Here is a 27,313-nt window from a genome sequence, read left to right on the forward strand (position 1 = left end):
AGAAAAAGGTATGGTTGAGATGTATCTAACATGACAGCATGTAGTTTTAACAGCTTTAGTGGATGAAAAGTATCCCACTGTTGACTTAAGGCAAAAGAAAGCCATGTTACAAGGAGTCTTCCTACCAAGCAGATTATTTTCCATAAGCAATCAAGTTGCATGATGTGACAAGGTCTGACGGTTACTGAACCTAGCAGCTTACTCCATGATTTAATTTTATTTTTTTTAACCTCACTGTTTTTATCTTTGTTTTTAACTAGCTCTGCGTTGTCGATGATGTTTTTTTTTTTTCCCATTTCCAATTCCTAAGAATTCACAGTGAAGCACGTAATTGAGTTGCTTATCAAGGAATGCTGTGTCTACGTGTTCAGAACCCTCTTTGATCTGTTTCCAGACCACACGGTCCATACATCTGCGTAAGCTAGAAAAGAATGCAGGAGTTGGATTGTCATGACAGACAAGACTGTCTTCTGTTATTCAGCCAAGTCACCCCTTCCTGTAAATGGCAAAGCTGTACGTTGCAGTAGTGCTAGATAAAGAGTAAGCGTTCTTGATTATGGTGACTATACTCACCATAGTAGTAGTGGTGGTCTCATCTGCAGACTACTGCACGCAGTGTTCCTTTGTCTCATGCACTTGGGTGATTCTATGTTAATTGCATGCAGGATTGTAAATTGACATTGAATGTTAGTGCAAGTCAGGTGCTATTTTTTTGGAGGGAATCTTCTGGGAGCCAGACTACATGGGAATTTGAATGGAACTGCCATAGCTGTATAATTCCCAGTGCCATAGTATAGGAAGAGACTATCTGTCATATAAATAGGCCATGTAAAACTACTCTTTAGTTATTTGTTCAAATTGAGTTTATTTTGATGATTCTTTTTATTCCAACAAGATCACTTACTATATCACTGTGCCAATTATTCTAGTAATCTGAGTAACTTCTGTTTCCTCCATAGGTAATATTTCAGCTTATGTTCTGTACCACATCCATGTTGTAGAAGGGCATCTGCAAAGTTTCCTGTTTGTGGATGACTTCCCTTCCCTCAACTGTCTGGTTAATGCTATTTAGAGGATGGTGCTTTTTTCCATTAGAATCCATTACTATGGGTTAGTATTAGGTATAAAGTAGGTTCACTTTATTCTGAAGATGATTTTCCATAATGATGCTACTAAGCAGTCAAGCACTATCATTCAAGAAGTATCTTGGCACTTGAAATTTTATCTGTTCCAGTATGGATTTGTAGCCTCGCTATTTGTCATTTGGTTTTGTTTGTTTGTTTTACATTTAAAGTATTGAATACCATGTGAACAAAGGGCACAATATAAGTATTTGCAGAAAAGTTTTTCATTGTTTGTTGTGTTTTCTTGTTGTTAGGATGATGTTTTTCATCATCTTTGAAGTTTCCAAATATTAACTAAATTGTAGTTGAATTTTTGATAAACCTACTTTAGTAACTTGAAAATTCAATTCAACATTGAATCTATCACTGACTTTGCGTACTGGGTAAATTTCAGAAACTTATTTAAATTTTTTACTTCTGTAATTCTGTATTGTCTCTTACTAGTTTTGTTGTTGTTGTGTTAATGTAGAAAATGAAACACAGTGTTTTACAGCAAAGTGCTTTTCAGATTCTGTTGTGTTTTGTAAATTATCAGAAATGTGTGCAAGTTTATGCAAAACTTATTCCCATGAAGGTGTATTAGTCAGTCTATCCATCTCTGTACATACAGCTGTTCACTGGATCATTCTGCAAAAACAGGAATCAGAGTACTAATGTACTCAGCAAAGGTGTGCTTGGTACGATTTGTGAGAGTGCTCTATCATTTAAGTAAAGAAAAAACTTGTTTTAGAGGAAGAACTGAAATACAGAAGAGCCAGCAGAGGGCAGGCACAGCAGTATGTTTTTCTAACTGTCTCTCTTAAGGTCTCTGTGAATATAATCATCGAACTATTTTAGGTATTATGTAGGTATTATGCTTGAATTTAAGCAATGGCTTGATGGCTCAGTGTTTGGTTTTGAGGTATTTTGAAAAGCACCTGACATAAATAAAGAGGGAATAGAAAATAGAGTCTTGTCTTGGTCTGATGGAAATAAGATTAGACAGAAGCAGTGCTCACTGAATGGTGTTTTCTCCAGAACTGATGTTAAGCATAAGTTTATTACTTCCAAGCTCTTTGATTTCTTGCTTTGTAATCCTGCTGAAGTAAAGCAGGAGGATGGTAACAGTTGCCTGCTGGTGATTCATAGAAATGTGCTAACTGGTAAATGTTCCAGGAAACACAAAAACTTCAGAGAAGGCCTATATGTTGGTTAAGCTGTGATACAAAACGTTTACTAGAGATTTGAATGGCAGCTTCAGGTGATTACTTTACAGAATCTGCTTAAGTCCTATCATAGAGTTCAAGCAAACAGTGATGGCTTTTCAGTTTGCGCTCGTTCTGTTTTTACGTCAAAGCAAATCTGACTTGAAGGTATAATGGGGGATAATTATTCAAATACAATAACGATATTGTTCTTCACTCTCTCCATAATAATTGTCCTGGCAAGCTAATCATTTATGTCACTGCTAGAAATTATTAGCTGGAAAATGACAAACTTTTGTTTGTTCATTACCGGTACTAAAGGAAGTACTTATGTCAATAAGTACAGTTGTTCATCTCCTTAAAGATTAGAGCTCAAGATTCTCTTACATACTTTAAAAAGTTCCTCTCTTGTGGCCTGGAGCTAGATAGGAAGAAAGGGAGTGGTGGTCATTTTTTACTTGGTTAACTATTGTGTGAAAAGTATACTGAATTGTTAATGCTGTAGATATCGCCTATAGTTTCATGATTTTTGCATTGTCTGTGTAACATTCATTGCAAGTGTGCTTTTCACTTCACTTGGAGAGATGCAAGGAATTGAACGTCTCAACCTAGTTATAAACTGATTCCCATTTCAGCTGCTTATCTTAAGTAAATGGGTAAATACATTTCATTCTGCAGCTTTGGTACGCTTAGAGTTTCTTCCCTGCTCAATAAATTATAAGCTTAAATACCTGTGAAGACTGTTTGTGTGGATACTCGTAGTTGCCGTGTCACATCCCCGCTGCCATTAGCAGCATACTTTGAAATTCTATCAGCAGACAGTATCACTCTGTTTCCTGTTCTTTATGGAAAATATAAACTATAATGGATCTCCTGGCTAATCAAGGAACCTTGCATCCTCTTCTGAAACTCTCTTTAGCTTTCTGAAATGTAACTCTTATTGCTCAAATTTTCAATTTCAGCCATGTGATGATTGTAGTACTTTGCTTATTTTGGAATCAAGTCACAAAAGAATTGATCTCACAGAACTTTATTGGATGTTGTAACAAGTTGCGTTTTCCTGTTGATGAATACAGGAAGTTACAGTATGGCTTTTTCAGGCAGATTAGGAGTCCTTCTTCTGTCCATTCCTATTTTGAGCCTTGTTTTCATAGTCTTCAAGGCGGGTGATGTCTTACTTAAGCTTATGAGAAGTGCTAATGATTCTGAGGGACTCCAAACCTGGAGCAGAAGTCATGCTTTGGAATGTGCCAAATTATCCTAAGCAGTGCTCAAAGACACCTCCTTGGCTGCTTTCCCTGTGCATTTTTATGCTGACGTGCTTCAACTGCTCTCACAGCTGCAGAGGAATCCAACAGAGGACCTGGGTGCTCTTACTGAAATAAGCAATACTCATAAAGGAAAAGAAATGTGATTATCTCCTTTTTGTAAGATTTTTGTTAATAGCCACAAGGTAGCTGATTTCAGTGACGGTAAGCTAATGGGCAGGCTTGTTGTTTTACCACGACTGAACTACTGCTGTGTTAATAGTTCTGTTATAAAAAAGGAGAGAGCTTTTCCCAACTGCCTGTTACTGTGACAACTGCATTTATCAGTACTTGGTGACACGCTTGGCTGTGTTAAAGGGAAGAATGATGCATATGGAAGTCAATACTATTTACCTGGAAGTTTCTATTTCAGTTTTAACAGACTCTGCTTTGAATTTGCAAAACTAGGTAGACCTCTCAGGAGCGTCTTAAATTGTATTTACGTGACTTAAATCTCAGGTGAGTTCTAGAGCCTAGAGAGAGAGAGAGAGAGAGAGAGGGGTGTTTTTGCCGAAGAATGCACTTTGGCCATTGCAGGAAGACATTGGAAGATAATTGCTATTGCATTGGGTAGAATAGATAAATGAAAGTCAGTCTTCTTTCTCACTTGAATTTAGTCAGCTTTCTTTATGTAACATAGTACCTCTATTTTGTGGATTATCAAGGAATACTTGGATTTTTAGAAGCCTTAAAGCATAAGTAGATGGTCTCTGCCCATGTACTTACCTTTAGTAAAGTCTTACGGAAATATATCTTCAACATTTTTATCCCATAACACATTTATGAATTTGACTTTTACTCTTGCTTCCTTTTAAAGCATTTAAAGTGTTTATGCATTGTGTGTACTGAGATGGATTAGCAGAGAGGACCAGCCATGGTACTGTTTAGCAAGTGTTTGAAAAACTTTTGGACTTGGGCTGCGGGATGAACTCGGGGACAGGCTCATGAATTCTCCTGCTAAGTCTTCAACATGTCTGCTGTATACATTTTGAGATACTGCATGCATTACAATATATGCGTGTGAATGTATGTGTATTGGTACATTGGGCAGGCCTATGAGAAACCTGTTCTGATTACGTTTAAGAGAATAATTGCAACGTTGCATACATTGCTCAAAGAAAAATGATGAGCAAGTTGATAGTGAGAATCAGGTACTCTTGGCAGAGAGATATCCTAAAGAATCTATGAAGCAATATGCGTGTGCGAAGGTGACTTTCCCTTATACATATCTCCTTGCAGTGTTTTGGACTGACATAAACTTGGCAGGGAGGGAGCAGGAGTGCCTTTTATTCTTGTGTGAACTTACTGTCTAGTGCTCTTGGAGATGGATTAAATACACGATTTTGTTAGAATTGTATACCAAAAGACAACTAACTAAGCAGAAATTGTAACTTTTACAGAGTACTTTATTAAGTTTGTTGATAAGTCTATGAACCCAGAAAGGATAGTCTAGAATTCTCATGAGACTGGGACTGATTTGAGCATAGTCTTAGCTATTATTTTCTCTGCACTTTTCTAAACCTGGATCCTACTTAATTTTTAGGCTGTTTAATATAGTGATTGTCTGCTTGTGGATGTTGTTCTATATATGATTATAAACTTGTATTTTCAGAATTGAGTAGACAGACATTAGTACTTCATGTAATACCAGCTTTAAAAAATTCCTGAATTGCCAGAATAATGGATAATACTTAATCCAGTGATGTAAATTTTGCCTGTTAATGACAGAAAGCAAGAGAGATTAGGGCAGGAAAACACAAGAACTCTGGATACTTGCATACCTAGACAATATTTTTCTTAATTTGTTGTTTTTCATTTTTCAGGTTAACTAAACGTGGGAAATTTTAACTCTTACTTGTTAAGTGACAAGCAGAAAAAGTCTTAATGAGAGGAAATTACCCTACCAACCGCGAGTTCTAATTATAAACTCTGGAATTTGTTTTTCTGACTGGAGTTTTTAAGGTTTCTTCTGAAGTTTTTGTGATACTGAAATGTTTTCATGTGTTTAGCTACTGTTCTTTTTGTTAGCTCAAATACTTGACTGACTTTTGTATGTGAACAGCAGATTAAGCAATTATAAGTTTTAACTGTAAATAGCATTTCCTTAAGGTATGCAACTGCTAGATGTTTTCTAGGGTAGATTCCCCATCTCACCCATGGTAAGAAATGTGAAGACAACCTTTTTTGTAGGCTTTCAACAAGGTGAAAACATCTAATTTTCTTTAATGAAAGACATTTTTAACTAGGTGAACATTTTCACAGAACTGTGGAGCTATATCCATGGTTAAAAATGCTTTTTTTAGAATTGCTATGAAGATTTTAAAGATGTTAATTTGCATTAAATTAAAATGGAACTTTATTTTTATTTGTATAAGATTTCTGAATATTCTTTCTCCAGGAGTTGTTTTCCTGCTTATATGTGAATGGAATCCAGTGTCATAAAATGAAAATGCTGCTAGAACTGTCCACAAAAGTGCCACGAAACTGAAAAGATTAGGATAGTGACTCCAATGTCGTCTTAAAAAAGCTGCCATCTGCTTCTAGTGATTCTGAAATGTTAATGAGGGAGGCACATGGTCCTTTGTGTTCATGTGTTTCTCTTCTCCTGGCATTGTCTCATCTTTTTCAAGCTATGGTACTATGAGAAGACAAAGAAAACATCTAATGCAACAAAAGTTGGAAGCACCTGGTTGAGCTACTGAGGGATACTGTAAAGACTCCAGAGATTAGAGGTGAGAAATATTACAAGAATGTTAGATTTTCGTTTTCCTTGTGATTTCAACAGTTTAAGATAAATTGCCCCACTAACACAAATACGAAGACAGGAACTTTTTCTGACTGTGGTAGAGGTGTTCTGTGGGGTCCCGTTGCTCTTGTCTGTTAGAGAGAAGTCTCATCATCTGAAACAGTTTGTGACTCTCATGCTTACACCAAGATCAGCTGCCCAGTAAAACTCCATAGAACACCACAGCTCTATTGCCTTGTTCTCTGTAAGCCTTGGTTTCCAGCCGTTCTCAGCTGTTAGCTCATCTTTCCTCTTTTCCATCTTCCCATTGGCTTTGAATAATCTCTGCTAGTGGTGCTTCTTTGTGACCTGTCTTCTGGGCCGATGTCAAGAAAGGAGTGATAAATTTACATTTATATTTGTGAATACTATGATCATTTGCCTAACTCAGAAACTTCCTTGAATGGTTTATTTTGAGCTAACTAGTATAAGTCTGTGAGGCAAGAGGAAATACTATAATAAAGATAGACTTCTATTTGCTCATTTGGAGGTTGTAACTACTCGTTGTAATCCAGCAAGATTTCCCACTCTTCCAAAAGAATTCCTTTGTCCTCCTGTAAACTGTTCTAGTTCTTCAATATCCGATGAAACAGACCTCGTTAGTTTAAGTCACACTCTGTGTTTTAGAGTTTAGAGTAGGGTTCCCATTGCCAAATTACTGTTAGAAGCTGTTTATGGAGGGTTATGTAAAATACAGCGTTGCTGAAGCTAGTGTTTTATAATTTGCTTTTAAGGTTTCAGTTGTTTTTCTCCCTCAAGTGACATGTTGGTACTATAGTGGCTTTTAAGAAGTGGTTTAAAAAAAAAAAATGAAGCAAAGGAAAACAATAGAGGACAGTAGCTGCCCTTTCGGAGTAGAAGCTAGAGGGCAGGTGGGATAGCCAAAGTGACTAAAATAACAGAGGCTTGCATGTAAATGACTGACTGTCATCAATGAGTAAGCACAGAGAGAAACTGCTCTTCGTTTTTGGCTTGCTGTTTCTTGTTTCCCTAGAGAAACAGCATGAATGATTACTTTTAATGAGTGTTTGTTTTTGTTTTTTAAAAGGACCTTTTGTGCTCTGACTGCAGTGTATGATATAAAGAGAATCATTTTTTCCATAGGCTTGGAGACCTGTTTCTAACAACACCACCAGCTGTGCATGTCCCAGAGATAAAGGTACATATGGTAGACACAGCCCTTAAAACTGCCACATTCCTGGCAGAGACTTGCTTCATGCACAGGCCAGGAGTCAGTTTGCAAAGCGCTCTCTCGTAAAGAGAAGCAAAGCATATAGTTGCTTCTTCTGTACGTGTGTATTTTTATCTTTTAAATCAGAAAACCTGCAACCTAGACAAAAAATTGTTCTTCCTATTGTAAGGATATGGACTTCACAGAGCATACATGACTTTCCAAAGCAACCTAAGAGTAATTTTGTAAGAATCTCCTAAATTGTTTGCATGTACAAAATGAAAGAAGAATGTTCAGAAGAGGAACATTTCCTTAACGGATAGTAAGCTAACACTAAAGCTGGAAAAATGTGGGGGAGAAAATGAGATGCTGGTACATGTTGGTGCTGATTACAACACAATAGGTTTGTCATCTTAAAACAAGAGCATGACATCATCAAACCAATGCCTTTGATCTCAAACACTGAGGAGAATTAACTGCTATAAAAAGCTATATGGTAGATTTTTCCCAGCACTGCTCCAGCTGATTATTTGGAATAAGAATTAATAGTTAGTTAATATGATTGTAATTCATGCAAGCAGTCAAGTAATTAAGTCTGTAATTAGGTGTGTCTTTGAGACCAGATGAGCATTTTTTAACAAGGATAGATTGGTTTGAGAGGGAATATATACCAGCAGTTGAGACCACATTCCATGCTGAAGAGGGGCATGTAGTTTCCCAGCAGAGGAACCTATGCCAGAGATTAGAGATGGGTATTGAAAGTGGAGCTGCAGGCCAAGCAGGCAGCATGGTAGGAAGCAGAGCAAGCCTGGTGAATGGAGGGAGGAGGGACTTGTCTGGTGACTCGCAGCCAATCTGTTTTAGGACTGTCTCCCTCTTTCAGTAACTGTCCACTGATCTCCAGAACAGAGCATTTACCTCCCCTGCCTCTTCTGCATCCTGGGTTTTCATCCACATTAAGTCTATAACGTGTACAATCACCTTCACTCCAACCTTTACAAGTATTTAGTACAATACGCTTTTGAGATTTCTTATGTGGACTATAACTGCATCTGTGACCAGCAGGATAGAGAGGGGGTTATTCAGTGGCTTGTCTGCCCTAATTCTAGTATCCAACAAAGACAATTTGTGCCTGGGATGCCAGCGAGGTGCTTCTTCAGTTTGTTTTGGTGGAAAACAATGACCCATTGACTATGATTACTTAATAAAAAATAAAACCATTTGCATTCCAAAGGAACGTAAAGTAGCTCTGATTCTGCACCCCTTCTCTCTCCCATTAATTGGTGTTACTGTGGGAGTGTTGTAGCCCTCTGTTGTCACATTACAGAGTGTTATGGGAGGTTACTTTGTGGTTAAAGGAAAATGGCAGTCTATTAAGTACATATGCCTGATCTAGACTGATTAATTTGATATTTTGCAGCTCTTTTCTTTTTTTTTTTTTTTTTTGTAGGCTGACATGCTTCAGCTCTTCTGGTGCCTTGTATATAATGCATTAGGCATAACTGTTGTACTAGGGAATAGGTAACCTCCAGGAATCAGTGGATGATTTTGTGAGATGCTTTGTCTTCCAAACACTGCTGTGAACATGTGGTATTCATTGCAGGCATTGTGGGACAGTTTCTGCAGGAAAATGAATAGGAAAATGTTTCTAAGGCATTTTAATTAAAATCCCAAAAGGAACAAGTCACAGCTTTATGCCTCAGAGGTATTCAAGAGCCACAAACAGTTGCCTTTGCCTATATCATTTGGGTGAAAGGCTTTAGAAATGTGTCAACAATAGAGGCCTATGAAATCTTTGTACATGTGTGGCCTGGCGAAGGATAAAGAAGCTGCACTGGTTTATTGTGTTCTAAAGTTTATCTTTTTCCCTCTGCTCCACCCTGAGCAGTTAGCAGTTTGGGACGTCAGCCCACTGCAACTGGAGGACAAATCTGCGAAGGCAGATGTAATTATTTCTCTGATATACCATTGTGCATGGACTAAGTAACAAGGCTTTTCCCAAGTGAGCATTTCTTACACTCCTTGTAACAACTTATAGTTAACAAAGCCACGGGTTAGTTTCATTGTTCCCTTGCCATTTTAGCAGCAACTGAATGTCGATGAGTTTCTGCTTACATTATCACGTGTTGATGCTCATGTTATCAGCCCATCTAACCTGTCATCTTTTAGCAGAAGAGCAGAAGGGATACCTGCTCCAGTGGTCTTGATCAAAAGTTGCTCACTACAGCACAGCTTGCTGTGCGCTTACACACTGTTTACAAGATGAATACACTTCAGCAAATCAGTGCCTTTGCATTCTCCAGTGACTTTATTCAGTTTTGATGTTTGAGTCAAATCTCTTATTCAGATGTCGATCCTCTCTATGGCAGATTATTTTATAGAATTTGTCTTTTTGGTTGGAGAAAGAAGTCTGGATCTTACATAGAAGACAATCTTCCAGGATTATTATTAGCAGGGTGGGTAGTTGAGAAAGATTTTATCCTTAATAGCTAAATGCATGGTATTGTACGTCATCCCTAAAGTAATATGATTAAACTCCAGTGGGGTATCAGTTATTCTTTTTGGAGTTTTGGAAACAGTTGTAACTTTCCAGGCAACATTTCCACTGTGTATTGTTCAGCATGCATCTGCCAGAATTTTAAACAGGCTTACCCTCACATTCTGATATTAAAATATTATATAGCACCTACTTCACCAAGAAATGCACTAAGGGTGTGGAAATGTTTCAATTTGTCTGCTCTAGGGACAGAAGGCCGAATGATGTAGGAGGAAGAGAATTGCTGATACCAAAGACTAACTAAAAAAAAATAATCCAGATATTAACTTACTATGTGACTTTGTAACAGCCATAGTGATGCAGAAAATGACGGTTGGAAAGTAAGAACTATGTGCAGCTAAGTCAGATGCATCCATTGCTCATATGTGTAGAATCATAGAATCTCAAGGTTGGAAAGGACCTATAAGATCATCTAGTCCAACTGTCCTCCCATTACCTTTGCTACCACAAGGGTGGTACAAAAGTGCCAGTACTGGGAGAAGGCAACAAGGATCAAAGCCTGGAATAAAACTGTCCCTTGAATTTGGAAGAAACTTCTTAATTTGATCTGAGTATTCCACAAACTTTTTTTTTCTTCCCTTTCCACTACTTATTGGGATAAATCATTCACTATTCACAAACTTGAAGATAGGGTGGATTTCCATCCTTGACATTTAGATCTACTACCCAAACGCAATAGTAAATATTATCCTCAAAGCAGCACTACCATTTCTATGGCAATAAATAACCTAAAGGAAAGGCATCAAAGTATTAGTGTAGTCTTTATTCTTGATGAAAAAAGTGGATTTAATAAGTAATAGCCTCATCTCTGGTTGTAGTGTTACTGTACCTCACCGAATCATTAATTACAGGATTATTATTGTGTTATTCGTTGTTGTGTTTTTTAAAGAAAGTGTATACCTTGTCTCTGCAGCAGAATTATTACCTCTGTGACATGCCAGCATGTTTGGCAACATGCAAGCGGTTTCTGATTCCTGAGAGCATGAGTCCAACGCAAATTGTAAACACCGCCCCTTCTCTATGATTCTCATAGACTACAGATAAAACAGAAGCTCAATTTGCTGTGCCTGCTGGACTAATGTAAGGCAGTCAACCACTGCATGTTTGCTGTCTGCTGCAACTGACAAGAGGTAAGAACTGACAATTTATGTGCTTTGTATCCCGAGCCTCTGAGAGGCTATCTGATCTCTTACAGTTTCTAAACAAGCAGTAAATGTCATTTCTCAACAAATTAACAACTTTTTGATCTAATTAAATGAAAGCACTCATTATGAAGCTTAAAGTTATACTTGATGTAGGTTAGTGACTTCAGAAAATTCAGCAACTCTTTCACAAAACATCTTGAAACTGAATTTCCAAAATTGTATTCTTATTGAATCCCTTGATATTTGGAGTGGCACGCTTTGACTGCCCAGTTCCTGATTTTGCTGTGGAACACAGATGACACAGCAGTCTGTCTGAAATCACTTGAAGTCATTCTTGAGGAAAAAACCTGGTGTTGTAATCAGACATTCATTTTTTTCTAGCCAGAGGAAAAGGAAGTACCCAAAATGAAGTTACTACAAATACAGGCTTTAGAGTCTCAGATTCTGAGTGTTCTTGAGGTCGTAAACGAGCAGAAAAAGGTTAAAGTGAATCATAAATCATAATGTTAAATGTACTTTTAAGGTTATACAAATCAGATTTAGGGTGCCTCAAATGGTAGTGTTAACTTAGCTGGAAAAGAACAGGTGGTTAATGTCAATATAATACTAAAACCATAAATGAACACCTGCAAAATGCATTGTTTCAATTAAAAAAAAGAGTATTGGGTTTTTTCCAAACACCATTTAGTGCTATCTGAGTCTCCAGGGTGCCTGCTCTACTTGCAGAGAACGCTTTGGCCTCTTCATTGTGTCGCAGCCACAGGAATGGGCAATATACTCCCTCCTTCATTTTCTCTTGTCTTAATGTTCTGCAGCCATGCAGCCACGTTATGTGTCCCATGTTTATACCATCTTCCACAGCTATGAATGTATGCAGCTTCTTGTACTTGACATCTCCCCACTATTAGTGCTGTGCACTGCGCTAATGTATGCATGCCATTCTGCATCATTGAAGACTGTATATGAATAAAGACTAAGCTGACATCACTGGAGGAGATAATGAGCATCAGAGTACTCTGAGGGTACTAATAGGCCTTAAGAGCCCCCAGCCAGCCTCACTTGGGATACATATACACAATCACACGTACATACCCCTGCCCATGGGCCTGTGGCCCACTTAAACTCGGGGCTGAGGAGGCTTCACGACTGACCTGGATTACAATGCCCCTGTTTCTAGCTTTATCTCAGCTCCTGTGTCTTTTGTTTTGCATTCAAAGTTAGTGGACCAGTAGTTAGCTGGAAAACAGGACTTGATTACTTTGTCATGGTACAACTTAGTTAAACGTTGGAAGGTAAAAGTGTCCTAATAAATCAGGTTCCCATCACTGACTAATGGGATCTCAGTGCCTAAAAATGTATCCTGCAAGAGCTTGCAGTATTATTGTGAATCAGTAGAATATAAATTCCTAAGTTACTGCAAGAGAACCCACTTGTACTCCAGCTCATTTGGGTAGTAGTGATTCTTTTTCATGTGAACTCAAACTGGAGCACCAGCACTAAGGAATAATCTAGAAGCTTTAGTTCCTATGTTTCTCTTGCTTGATGGTCTGTACCAAAGTGATTAAATTTGTCCAGCATGGTTTGCCCCTGAATGAACCATGCTTTGTATAGGAAATAGGTAGAGCTCTAAGTAAAATAAAGGAAATAAAATAAGGAAATAAAAGCTCTATCTGCTTTCTTCTTTTTAAAGTCCAGTTTTGAAGTATTTCAAGACATTAATGTAAACTCAACTAGATCTGCTTACCCATTTTTTCACTTAACAAATGAGTTTTCATTTTAACCCTAATTGAATGCTGTATATTTTTGTACTAGAACCAGTTACATTGTACCTCAGCATTATACCTCTACTGTAAAACCCACAGGCTTGCAAACTCACACGCTGTTACTTTCTGTCTTGCTAATTTTTTATCAGGTTCAACAACCTCTTTGGATGAATATTAACCACAGGATTGGCCTAAGCAAGAAACACGTTGAATTGCCAAGTGTACTATGTCTAGGAAAAAAAAAAAGACAAAACATCAAAATCTGTTGTAAGGGGTCACAGTAGATCATTTTTCCCTTGGACAGCTATTCCTCCTTCAAGAACAATCATGGTCAGATGTTTGACTTGCAGGGGATTTAAAATTAGTGCTTGGGTATGAAAGACACAAGTGTGAGGTGGGTATGATGCAAGAGGATCTTCCTCAAGTTGTATTGCTAACTGCTGAGTATCAGGCTTTAATGTCACACTTGCAAGCTCTTTTAGACACTTAATAATGAATACAACAGCACTCTCAAAAATCAGTAGCCTTCACTCTCGCTAGCCTAGTGGATGATGAATAGCCTGGCAATCTTTAGTGGTAAAGGAAAAAGAACCCCTTCAGAGCAAAATGAAAATATATTTATATGTTTTGACATTATTAGGGCAGCCTCTGGAAATCTAACTTTGTAAAAACCCATGGTCTTGTGTTACTCTCCTGCTCTCTCTCTTTTTGTAATTTCCTCTTTGTCTTAGTGTGACTCATTTCTCTCTTTCTTTCCTCCAGCTTTATCCCTGGCACTCCCACTCCCATTAGTTTTCTCAGAATTCTGTTTTGTTTGCCTCTCAATTTTCCATTCTCTTTTTTTTTTTTTTTGTTCTCATTTCTAAGTCTCTATTCCCACCCTTATTTTAGGTCTCAACTATATTATTAGCCCAGTGCTGCCTATTCAGATTTATATTTTGCATAAAAGACAGAAGGATTTGAATGGAAGTGCGTGGTCTTTCTCTCATGGCAACAGTAAGTATAGTTATCCTTGGCACTTAGGTCATTTTAATAATGGTATTTTTTCTGATTGTTTCCATGAGTTATTAGGTCTTTCATGTTTGAGTGTTAATTTTAAATCTCCTCCAAGTCAAACATCTGGCCAAGATTGCAACTACTCTGTCCCGCCTGAGAAGAGAGGCAAAGTTCCCTCTCTGCATAGTGCAATTACTAGCATGAGTAGCTTAAGGCTGTGTAATATACTACAGTGGTTGGCTTTTAAGACTGCACTGGAAAGTTAGCCAAGATTGTCACACTGGAACAGTAGAATAACGAGTGAATTGGGAAGGGGCTGTGTAGTGACTTGTGCTCTGGGAAGTGCTCCAGGCGGATTGTCTCCCACCTCTCCAGAAAAGTCTATAGAATCATAGAATGGCTTGAGTTGGAGGGGACCTTTAAAGGCCACCTGGTCCAACTCCCCTGCACCGAACAGGGATACCTACACTAGATCAGGTGCTCAGGTGCTGCCTGACCTTGAGTTTAAATTTTTGTTCTTTTGCATTAACAATATGTAGTAAAATATCCATAAAACCATATCTGTCATCACCAGACTTATTAGCTAGCAGGATCACAGAAGTTTTGCCATAACAATGTTTTCTAGAATGTTCTAAGTAGAAAATGCATAAGGACTTCTGTCTTATATGACATACAAAAGCAGTCTTATAAAAGGAAGGGAAGTCTTTTCAACTATTTTGCCTTTTTTTTTTTTTTTTGAAAGCAGCTGCTGATCCATCACAAGTCTGGCTCGTTTGTCACCCCTAGATACAGTTTCTAGCTACATTATTTCTTCTAATAATACTGTCTGGGCTTTGTGGTTAACTTTTAAAAGGAAGCAGTCTGTTATCTACATGGTCACTGAATCATTGATGTTCAAGACATTGGGAAATAGATTCTACCTCGCCACTTGTGCTTGATGATTCAGTGGCAGCTGCCAATAGAAAAAATACTGTTTCCCCATCAGGACATCCCCTTAGTAGAATGCTTGAAAGTGTGAGATGCTTCACAAGGAACCATCGGAGTGTGAACTGACCTTTCTGCAAGTCATTTAGTCTGTTCATCCTGGGGGCTATGTTGCTTGAGTGGAGAGACATTAAGGAATGTATTTACTGACTTGTATAAGCAATTATAATTGTAGGGCTTATCAGAAATTTAGCATAATATTGATTTAAGTAATAGAAACAAGACCATCATGTCTAGGATGCTTACTTTTACCACTGAGAATTTTCTTAGAAAGAAAATGAAATATCTTTGGCTGAGCTATCAAGCTGCACAGTTTCTATCATGGTGTTCATCATTTTCTCAGTTTTAACAAAATCACTTTCGCAAAGTTATTAATGCTGAGAGAAGATTTGTTTATGTATTTATTTAGCCATGTCTTGGCTAAGGAACAAATGAGGGTTGCTCATGTCGCTCTCGTCCTCCTTTCTAAGGATACTGTACTTGACTTTTTTTTTGCCCCCCAGAAATGTGCTAGTAGTGATCTGTTATTTTTTTCAAACCACGTTCATAATATTAAATATTTTTAGTAGTGCGAGTACTGTACAATTCTTACTGGTTTTATAACCATGTTCTCTTGTCAGGATGGATATTTTCTTGATAATATGTCTGAATTTTCTTTTTTTTTTCTCCAATCTTGAAGTTAGCCACAGTTATCCTACATCATTTTCAGGTCCTTCCCTATCTGGTTAATCATGATGTGGGTCTGTTGTTATTACCATAAATTCTCTCCAGTATCTTCTTTTATGATGATTGTCTTTGGTTTCTGACAACTGGGTCTGTTTCCAGAATTGCAAAGCTGTCGCCCCTTTCTGGTTCAAAGAGCTCTTTTCCTAATTTTGGTCCACAAGAAAAAGTTGGCAGCCTTATACCGTGGTACAGCTCATCCATGGTCTAAGGAAAAGCCTGATGCAAAACGTGCCCTCTGTTCTGTGGCAGCTCTGCAGGCTGACCAAAAACTGTGGATGATCCTCATCCGCTTGGGGCCAGACCAATATGTTGTCCAGGTTCTTCTGTGGCTCTCAGCCTCTGAGCATAAAGCTAATTTTTGTAATCTTTGCAGTGTTTTCAGAGTGCAAAAGTGTTCAGGGACAGAGAATTTAAGTTCACTAGGACGGGAGCTCTTGTCTTTTAGTTACAGTCGAACAGTTTAACCTGGAAGATAACAGTTCACCTCTACATCCTGTTTTCAGTAGTGTTCTATGATTGACGAGCTTACAGTAAAACAGGAATAAGACACATGAGAAATATATTCAAAGTCATACACAGAGGTGGGGAGAGGGTGGGAATTTTCCAGTGATTACACCCTGGCCCATGAGACTTAATTATCCAAAACGGTCTGATAAGTAATGTAATTTGTTTGCATAGCGAACTCCCCTGATGAGTTCTGGGGAGGTACGTGGCTTTCTTTCCACTTTAGGGAGTTTCTCTAATAATTTTCTTCCAAAGGTGAATAACGTCATATTTCCCTAAATGCAGCTGGCTCTGAGAATCAAACTCTGTATTCAACAAGTGAACTTTCAATCTCAAATGACTTGATAGATGCTTCAGCCACAGGAATTTCTTGCTCCTTTCCAGTACATGTCTTCTGCATGTTGCTAGCTTGCTCTTCAACTTAGGTCATAGTATCCTTAAAGTACAGCTTTTTCAAAGTAAACCCATTCAGACATAACTCATTCCATACTTTATCTGGGTAAATCTCTAGTTTATAGGAGAAGACAAAAATATGAAAACCATTAATGTAAAGAGAGAAAGCTCATTTCAGCATCGTGTCCATTTTCTCTAGAAATCATTTGGATTGTGATTTAATTTTTTTGTTCTTTTTTATTGTTCCATCAAACTGTAGTGTTCATGGATAGTACTGTAGACTATCAGCTGTTCTGTATACAAGAATATATCATCAGGTGACAACTGCCAAGTCTACAGGCTACTTAATGTGATCTCTTTTGTAAAGTAATTTTAAGGACTTTCTATTTTGTTTTGTTCTCCCAGACATATGTTTGGAAGACCTTAGCGGAAGAAGTTTGCATTTGAAAGTAAAGGCCTCAGTCTTGAATGACAGGAAACTTAGGTAGGAGGGGAAACTGAGTGTTACCAATTTGTTTTGCCAAAATCAAAGAAAGAACATGAATAGTTCCTCTTTATGCATGTATTGCATCTCCTTTGCAGAAAGTAACTATTTTGAAATGCTGACTATTGCAAGACCCTGTTTTAAAGACTGTGAGAGTCCGTGTGATTCCTAACAAGACAATCCCATTCACTTTTCTTTCAGAAGGAAGAAACTGAGAGATTTTGGTGTATGTATTTAATGGACCATCTCCCGTATATCTTTTGTACACCAGTACCAGTATTTATGCTTATAATTAATTCCCTGTGATTTCTGAGTCATTTAGCTCGTTAAAATTACTGAAAATCCTGGAAGTTAATGATGAAATTCTCCAATGAAGAAGGGAACCTGTGGATATTAAGCATCTTGCAGTGCATGGAGAGTTGGACTAGAAGCCAACCTGGTCATTCAAGACAGACTAATGGAGGCCAGTAGGACAGTAATTCTGAAATCTGACCTCTCTCCTGGCCTGAGAATTCTACTTTAGTCATGACTTGAGGGATAATAAAACTGGAGGGTTTTTTGTTTGTTTGTTTGTTTTTGTCATGGTGGAGTATTTACCATGAATTCTTATGAAAGGAAGTCTTACGCTTAGTCTTGCTCAAGAAGATGTGAGTTCAATTCTGTATTCTGCCTTGGATTCACACATCCAGGAAAATAAAACAAAACAAAACACAGGTAGCCAAGAGGGTAAAAAGCATTTGATTATCTTTACCTATACTTATAAAGTGAGCCACAATGGAGCAGATGTTACAATATTCAAAGGCAAATACAGCCCACCAGGAGGTGGGTTGTCCTGGAGGAGTAGTTCCAGGAGCAAGTCTATACCTTATCAATTACTGCTTGCCAAAAGCAAAGTTCTGTTCGTTGTTACGTAAACAGTAATCAATATTTCCCATCAGTGATGAGAAATCTGACCATACTTTTTAGCTCCATTGTTCTCAGTGAATTTTGCATTTGGACTTTCTGTGCGTGCTCAGGAGCAGGCATCAGCCATTTTAATGCCCAAACCGCAGCTATACAAGGCATCAAAATATTGAGATAAGGTTGTTGAAGATCACTGCCTTGGGCTGGAACCCCTGGAATCCTCTCTGTTTTGCACTTGAGGTATGTCTGAATCTATTTTTGGATCTAGTTAATTGTATGCATCCTTTTTTTTGTTGTTGTTATTTTTGCTGCATAGGATATCAGTAATATGTCTGTTTGAGACTTGGAGAAAAGAAGGACCAACTGTTTGTTAGTGGAAGTGATATGTCCTGCAAATAAAAGGTAACAAATATCTGATTTTCTTCCTTTCAGGCATGGTGCTTGGTGGGAGAAGGTGCAAGTGCTGCTTTCTGGATGATTAATGCCGCTCTGTGAAGGCTCTCCCCTTTTCAGTGTGGCATTAGATAAATGACACTGTGGCTCCTCTGTCTGTTGTTTGCTTGAAATAGGCATGGCCAGAGATATGATATGTGCCAGCAAAGGAATTTGTCATATGTTGTGTGATGGTTCACAGCAGGTGAATCCAAAGGAAGTCTTGAATTGCATAGAGCTGGGCTGAGACAGTAACAGAGCCTGTATGCATGAGTTACGTGAGTGTGATTTATTCCCTGGTCACAGTTTTCCATGATTATACCTTACAGCCACAATGCATGGAAACGCTGTCCTGCTATAGCAACATGACTCATTTGTTCTTTTAAAGACATCTCGATTACATCAGAGGGATCATTTTTGGCAATCTGATCATTTTCACTGAGTCAGTTAACTGCCTTTTCCACATGTGCCTGATAATTTTCTGAGTAAGCTTAAAGAATGCAAGGCTGATGACTGTTGGCGGGGTCTGCCTGTCAAGAGGTGGAGAATACCCCCAAATGAATACGTGGTCTGTATGTCATGCAGTATTATTCATATACATGCTATGTGAGCAAGGCAGCAATTTGGCATACTAGTAATTAATTTTTTTTTCTCAGAGTATAGTAAGTTGAAGAATGTGCTCTAAAGAGAAGATAATTCCACTTTCTCAGAGTACTTTCCCAGTTGCTTAGTTTGCAATAATAACCATGGAATCAATACTGGTAACTTCATAAACGAAGTCCAAATGATTATCTGGGATATGCAGACTATATGAAAAAGAAACCAAACTTTCTATCACAAGTAATAAATCTTAGGCTGTAAGATTTTAGAGGAATTTAAATGTACAGGTAAAAAAATCTTTGAAAAAATATGACATGATATCATCTTGTCTATTTCAAAAGGATTTTTGTTTAGACTTAAATGGTCCAAGATATTTTCAGTGAATTTCTGAAATACTTAAACAGTGTTTTTTTTTACCCAAAGTGACCAGAAGAGTTCAGAAGCACCTCTTCATTCTATTTATGTATAGTTTCATTGGAAATGTTTAAAATAGAAAAATATTTCTGTGTGAGAGAGCATGTTCATGTGTGCCACTGAAGAGAAGAGGTGGGACTTCTTCTCTATGAAACGTTGGGTCTGAAGAGGTCACTTGATACAAACTGGAAGGAATAAAAGCCCTAAGGGTATGTTGAATGAAGTCCTGCCCGCATGCTGTCCTGTGATATGACTGTCAATGAATGGTGACATATCTCCTGTCACTTGAGAATGTGAAAATCAGGGCCAAGCAGAAGTAGGTTTGCCAAAATTAAAGCTTTTAATAAAATGTCTGTAAGGTGAACTTAGATGTTAGATGTTAGTTTGTAAATGTCTTTGTGGCTCTGTTGTTTCACTGAATTATCTATTTTGCCAAAAAACAAACAAACAACAACAACAAAACCACTCCATTTGCTACAGTCACTGTGTTCTTTAGAGGAACTTGTAAGAGTGGTGTGACCAAGAGTCAGTGCTTGTTCTAGCTGTCTGCTCTTGGTAAATCTCAGACTAAGGAATTGTGAAATGGTTCATAACTTGAAGCTAGTGAGAGTTACTGGATGGGAACTGAACAGCAAGGATTTCCCAGATTTCACAGGCGTGGGGCTTTCTGACTTAGAAACGCTGAATTATTTCACTTAAGTTGCTGAAAGTATCTCCACTGTTTCTGGAATATTGAGTTACACAATACCAGTGCTGTCACTGTGTGTAGCCCGTTCTGCTGCAGCCTTGCTAACATTCCTGGGGCATGAGTGGATGGCTACCGAGCAGGAGGTATGCTCAGCATCACAGCGGGCAGAGGCAGCTGATTTAACAGCATCTCGGTTATTAAATCTACTCCTACAGGGTCACCAAAACCAACCTGTAGGAAATAACAAGTCTCAGCTCGCTACGTGCAAAGGCAGCTCTTGCCTACTGCAGCCAACAGGAGCATTTGGGGCTTTGGATTAATTATAAAGCACTGTTATTAAACTTCTAATGAAATGATTCAGAAGAGATTGACATAGGAACTGTTGGTCTTTAAAGTTCTTATTCTATTTCAGAACACAGTCAACATCTTTATTAACACAGTCCTGTGTTTGCTCTCAGGCAAAATGAGATGAACTGAGCACCTGTGCAAACCGGAGCAGTGATTGCAACAGCATGCAGTTATACGATGTGTACCTGGCGCTGTACTGCACGGATGTCAGCCTTAAAATACCAACACCAAGGTCCTAATTAAAACATGCACGTTGTTTGGCAACCAGTAGCATTTGAAATCAAGGATTCACAGGATCAGGCTTTTCTCTCAGATCTTGTCTCCTCTGCATTCCAAGTGTACGTTAAAGGCGTATGTGTGCTATTTGATTTCTGAACATACTCACTTTTTTTTAATATGTATTATACCTAATATCTCCAGAGGAGTTTGTGTTCAAATCATCATCAAAAATTCTGTTTTTCTAGGAACTGATTGATTACTTTTGGATGAGATTTGGACATTGATTGAAAGAGCAGAAGAAGAAGCAGAAGAAGAGTAGTATCACCTTCTGAGGAATGCACTAAATGTGTACTCCATGCTTTAACAACAATGATGCCAACCTAAAATTGATGAGCAGATCTATGAAGAAAAGCCTAGAAAAGAATAGCACAGGGAACGCAGGTACCAAAACATCTGTGCATGTATCTATTTGCGGGTTGGTTATGTATTTCCATAAAGCAAAACTTACTTTAAAATATTCTGCAACAGGAAGAAACCATTTTGGATCTTTATCACTTAAGGACATAATCACTTCTTTTTCCTATATCCTTTCTCTGTTTTTTACCCTCAGTATTTGTTTTGGAATCATTTTTTCTTCTTCTCTTTCTCTTCTCCTGGAAAATTATTACAGGAATAACCAGAAACAAGCAATAATTATAGTAACACATTACAAAATAAGGTACTCTTAGAACCAGAAATACAACAAAGCAACCTGTTTGTGGCTAATTTCCTGGGTGGGAGAAAGAGCTCAGGGTGTGACTGGAAAGAGAGGTTTATGCCATAGAAATGTACTCATCCCCACCCATGAATAAGGGTCTGTTACCTAATGAGCAGTAAGGTTCTGTGGGGACCTCATGTCATTCTCTGCACTCTGCTCTCAGAGAATTCATCATGGCTTTTTTGGACCTTCTGGCCAGGCAGCTGGCTTTAGTTAGGATGAAACCAACTACATACAGAAAGCTGATGACTACCTTGCTGTAACTATGCCTATGAATGTTCCTTTGTATTTAAGAGCACGACCCGCAGCTCCGGTCAGATTCCAAGTAACAGCGTTCTTCCACCTTACATTCTCACATACATTCATCTGGAATAAACAATTGTCAAAACGATATACTGTCAATTGATCGCTGCGTTGCAGTGACAGACAAATTAATCTTTATATGTCGTCTGTATTTAGTCAGTTGATGGTGATGGACTGCTAAATAAATAGCAATTTTTGTCCCTTACAAATATTTTTTAGATATTGCTGTGATGGACAGAAAAAAAACCAAACAAACTGCTGGACAGAGAAGTTGGTCTATTTTGCATTTTATCTGATAGGTTTAAAGTTGAGATGGAAACTTAAGTAGATCTGATAAGAAAGCCAAACATCATAAGATGATGTTTCACACCAGACAAAACATAACAGTAAGATCATGAGAAACAATACTGATCAGATATTTTATAACAAAATTAAACTTTCTGTTCCTTGAGAAGCAAAATTTGTGGTACTTGGAATATAGTGATCAGGAAATGAAAAACAAAATGTAGCTACAATGGAAACCAAATAGTACCTTATTCAAGTGATGTTCACTTTTCTATGCTAATTAAGTTTCATGTGAATAATGCTAGATTGGCAGCTTGGAATATGAAGGCCTTTAATTAAGAAAAATAAAATCACACTCACTTGGAGAGTATGTTAGAAATGGCATTAGATTAGCTTCCTTGAACTGTTTGAGCAGGATAGATAAATAGTTTGTTTCCTGGTATTTGGGAGACCGCAGATGGCCAGGTTTTCTTTTGTTCTCTTAGTGTATCCCATTTTGCTAACTCAGGGACAAGGTATTACACAGGATGGTTCTCTACTCCACTATTATAGTTCCTTGATTATTTGAAAACTTCCAATCTGTAAATGCCCTTCAAGATTTTACTTGAACACATGCATATATCTGAATCATTTCATGTCTGAATTAACTTCATTAATAACTATTTTGTGGGGGTTATTAGCAGCGTGTCATGTGACTGCTCTGCCTTCATACAGTGGGTGCCAGCCAAGGGGAAAAACACTTAAAACACCTACAGAAGCTAAGATTTTCACATCTCAGTGTAATTTCCCATTCTCGGTTTAAGAGATGCTGGCTGTACTCAAATGTGCATTGCAGTGACTAATGGCTGAATCTGCGCTTGGATGCAGTTGTGTTATTAACAGTCTGCAAAGCCTGCCCTAGCTGATCTCTCTCTCTTTCTCTTTTTGTTCATGTGATCTGCTGCTTCAGTCTCCTTGTGACTCCCTGAGAGTAAGCTTCCCACTAATTGTATCAGGGCATTCCCCACTTGAGATGGGAAACTGGAACTGGAAAATTTCCACTGGGGGACAGGAGTGGGAATTCACTGGGAGTGAGCTCCAGGAGTTTCAGGGAACTATTTAAAGGATTTCCTGATACAGAGTGTCATTGCAGTAATGCAGGAGAAATGTTTTTATTGAGCTTACATTTTAAAGAGCCCGGAAATTGTCTAAAGAAAAAAAAAAAAAGTTGTTGCTAAGATAGTGAAGTTGCATTTTAATTTCAAAGGTTATCTTCTGCTGCGTCCAACAGTAGTGCCCCAGAGTGAACTTAGTCTTTAGGGGAGAAAATCACAGCAGAATTTGTTCTGCTTACTTGGAGGCAGCTTGGCACGGCAGAACTTGTTGGTGTCAGCCCTTTGAGAGGAGGCTGTACTATACATGAGAGAGGGGAACAAGAGTTGCAGCAACAACATGTTGCTGATGAAACACTAAAATGCTCCAAAGAATGAAAGTGTCCATTCAGAGTGAGGTTACCAGTACTGAGGCTGTAGAAAATGCAGCCAGTATGGCTGGTATAGGTTGTTCTGCTCAAATGCGAACTTGGTAAATAACCAGGAAGTTGTAGGGAGAATTATTTTTGTTTTCTCACCTTATGTCATCTGTGAGTATTCCCAACTCTTAACCCTCCGTGCTCTCTTCATCTACCTGTTCCTAATTTGTTGGCTTCCTCCCAAAGCCATTTTCTTTAGCTTAGCAATAGATATTCCCAAGCACCTCACTACGCCTAATAAGAAATAATTAGATCAAGCCATTTAAAATTAACTATGAAAGGAGATATAATTATATAGGCATGTTTGATTACAGTGGTTACAGTGCCTTCTTCAGTTCACGATCACATGCTGCTTCTTCTCTTCACCTTCCCAGGACCCAGACTCACGCAGTGCTCGACACTGACGTTGCTCACTTAATGAGAGTCTTTCCGGTATTTTGTTTATGCCACGTTATTCTATGTGTGGCACTTAGGGGCTGTATCTGACCAGGAATCCCTCGTGCTTCTCTGTGATTCGTCACTGCAATGCCAGAATATTTCGAAAGTGATAATTTGTCTTTACGCTGCTCCCCAAGACAAACAAATCACAGTACCTCCAGGGTAGATAGATGGGGCTTATGAGGAAAAGAAGCAATTAGCTTTGTGAGCTTGAGAGAGCACAGTTCTATTCATTAACATCGTGCGCAGTCCTGACAAAAACGGGACTTGCAGGAAATCATGCTGTAGAATATGTAGGAGTAAGCAGAACTTCATGCACTCAAAGAGCAGCTCTCTCTCCAGTTGCGGCTGTGAACCAATGAGATTTTTGTAACTGGGCTGAAGGTTCAGTTCAGAAATCCAGAAGCTAACATGCAGCCTTTAGTTACTATTTTTTTTTTAACTGATTTAAGTTCTCCAGATCCAGATGGAAAATATGTGGCAGAGACAGGATTCATTTTCACTTAGCCCATGGGTGTCCAACCTTTTGGCTTGCGTGGGCCACACTCACAGAAGAGAAATAGTCTTGGGCTGTGCATGTATGTAGGTCTCTCTGAAAGTAATACTTCCTGTTTATTTCCATGGAAATTACAAAAGATGCAATAAGCACAGTAACGCAGTTTAATAGAGCAAATTCTCAGCTACATAACACTTATTTTTCAGCACAGTCAGCATTAGCTCTGCATTTTTGTTAGTGATGAACAAGAGTATCCATGCCATGCTCGTAACACCCTGCACCAGTGGTGGTGACCCACTGTCACCCACTGCTCCACCCACCACCTGACTGTGCTCAGATCCACTGTGTGGTCTCTGTAAACTTTCAGCAAGCATCAGTGAATGTTAATGGATGCAATTTTTTCTGCATGGAGGAACTCAATGGCACACCTTTGTTTCATATGCACTTCCATGTCAGACACCTTTTTGTCAGGCTGCCTCTCTGCTGCCGTTGGTCATAAGGCAGCAAAATGAAACGGAACACTGGCAGGAAAATTCAACCTCTATTGTCATACCAGCACTATCCACCTCTGACACTGTGGGCAACGTCACAAAATAGGAAATGTTATTTTTGGAGTTGGCCTCATAAAATATATAATATAGTTAATGTGTATAAGTAACAAAAAATAATAATTTTAAAGTATTTTTTATTAAAACATTGAAAAGGAGAGCAATAAAAGTAGTGTTGTATGTGACCTTGCCTTTTTGAAACTAATTCATCAATCTGTGGTTCGATACTGAATAATGCATAGTGAAGGAGGAAATTATACGGCTGTGAAATTGTGAGGGTGGCTCCTTATGCACACAACAGAACAGAATTATGATTATACATCCATGTGTCCTGATATTTCCTAATCTTGGAACCTGCAACCTGAAAAACAAGAGGTGTTCTATGCAACCCTATTGGGTTTTCAAAATCAAAATTAAAGCCTCCAGAAATGCTGCCTCTTAGAAAAATATCTTGATTATTGTCACAGTTGTTGTCTCAGTTAACAGTGACAGTTATCTGTGGTGGACTGATGCTGACGTCCAGACTATCACTAAGGGAAAAGGGAAGGAGTGGTAGATGATTGTGAGGTTTTAGCATAGTGCAGCCACACTTCCAGAATGCATTTGCTGTGCTTTCAGTGTGGAAGTCCTCCTGGCAGGAGGAAAAATATGTCTTGAAAAAAGTAGTATGAGTGTAGACGTGGCTGCCGTTTTTATTTCTTACAACACAAAGCTGAACCTTTGTATTGTTTCTGTTGCACATGACAATTTCCCTTTTGCTTTCTGGGCTGTTCCCATACTGAGTCAGCCTAGGTCTGCTTCTCTCCCAGCCGGGTCTTTCCATGGGATCCTTTTTGCAGTCCACTGATATATGGATCTGCTCTTCTCCTTTCCTCAACTCTGGTAGTTTCTTTATTTTTCTGAGTTAGTGTGGCTACATCATATTTGGCAATTTGAAGGAAAGTTGTGCTTATCTCCATGTTTGGGCATGCCCTGTGGAGGTGGAATATTTGATAATAGCTGCGAAGAGCTACTGGGTGTAGATGAGATGCAGTTATTACTCTTACAGTTTTAGGGATGGAATATGGCACGGTTCTGATGCAACAACCGCTCCCATGTGAAAATGTAAAAACACATGTGGGTGTAAGGAGAACTGAAAGAAAAGTGTCAGAAATATGGAGCTTTGAATAAAACAAATCCTATTTTTTTGTTTTGAAGCGATCAAACTATTCTGATTGATTTTTCCCCGAAACTATATTTACATTAACAGAATACTCAGGGAAAAAAAAAAGTTCAAAATTTAGCAGACCTTTTAAAATAAGTTTTTTTTTACGTGGCTTTAATAGGTGGATGAAATGATACAGGCTACTAAATCACCAATAAATAGGAAATATAAAGAAATAACTGCACAAGACTAACACGGAACCCAAGCAACTATCTAGTTACAGACCTGTGTGCTGGATTTGTTTTCTTTCCAGACTCAGAGCTTTAAAACTTAGTTATTTAAGGATTTTCTCTCCTCCGGAGAACGGATTTCCTACACAACCAGTGTCTCCCTCCTTTCTTCCCCTCTCCCTGCATATAGTAAAATATTTTTCTCAGTCTACAGTACTGATACGTAATTGAGCCCTGTCTGGCATTCTTTCAAGAGGATAGATATAAGGAGGATATTTGAGCTATTAGCTAAACCTTGTATATAAATTTTTCTCGTCTCCTTTAATTATGGTTTGGCACTCTCTGGGTACTTTTTATTCTTCTTAAAATACAACCTAAAAATTACTTCATGAAAAACTGAGTTAGATTGAATGGAGGAAGAAAAAGGAAACGTTATTGTAGAGCTCTGAAACATGCAGGCAGAGGAACTAAGCCAGATTGCACTCCTGTAGGTTTGGTTTCAAAATAGCTGGCAAAGGCCTAAAAAAAAAAGTCTTGGAACTTCTCCACATTGCTCAGGATTTCTGTGATCAGCCCAAACCTCCTCTGAATTGCCTGAAGTAATTTCAGGGGGTAGCCGTATGCTCTCAAAGAGGAGTTGAATAGACAATAGTACTGTTGCTCTGGTACCTGTTGCTCAGTTATTTGTACGTACATGTACTTCCCAAAGAGAAATCACTGCAGTTTTTATTTTACCTTTTCTTCCTTTTCCTTTTCTTTCTCTCCTCTTCTCATACGTTCCTCTTCTTAAAATTTTATTTCTCTCTCTTTTACAACTGTTCTTTTCCTCTCTACAACTCATTTTTATTACTCACATTGAACCATAGACTAGGTTG

The 27,313-nt window shown here is 38.3% G+C and overlaps 1 protein-coding gene across 1 annotated transcript in view; it reads left to right on the top strand.

The window, feature by feature from the left end:
* Positions 1–3,430: 3,430 nt before the first annotated feature.
* Positions 3,431–27,313, top strand: part of CD44 (CD44 molecule (Indian blood group)) — a 107,931-nt gene continuing 84,048 nt past the window's right edge. Inside the window, exons 1-5 of the mRNA XM_040700645.2 lie at positions 3,431–6,347; positions 11,042–11,258; positions 18,343–18,428; positions 20,619–20,846; positions 20,973–21,168. The gene's annotated coding sequence lies outside the window, so the exon portion shown is untranslated. The remainder of the gene's footprint in view (positions 6,348–11,041; positions 11,259–18,342; positions 18,429–20,618; positions 20,847–20,972; positions 21,169–27,313) is intronic.

This window comes from Gallus gallus, chromosome 5, assembly GCF_016699485.2.
Source record: "Gallus gallus isolate bGalGal1 chromosome 5, bGalGal1.mat.broiler.GRCg7b, whole genome shotgun sequence".
NCBI classification, from domain to species: Eukaryota; Metazoa; Chordata; class Aves; order Galliformes; family Phasianidae; genus Gallus; species Gallus gallus.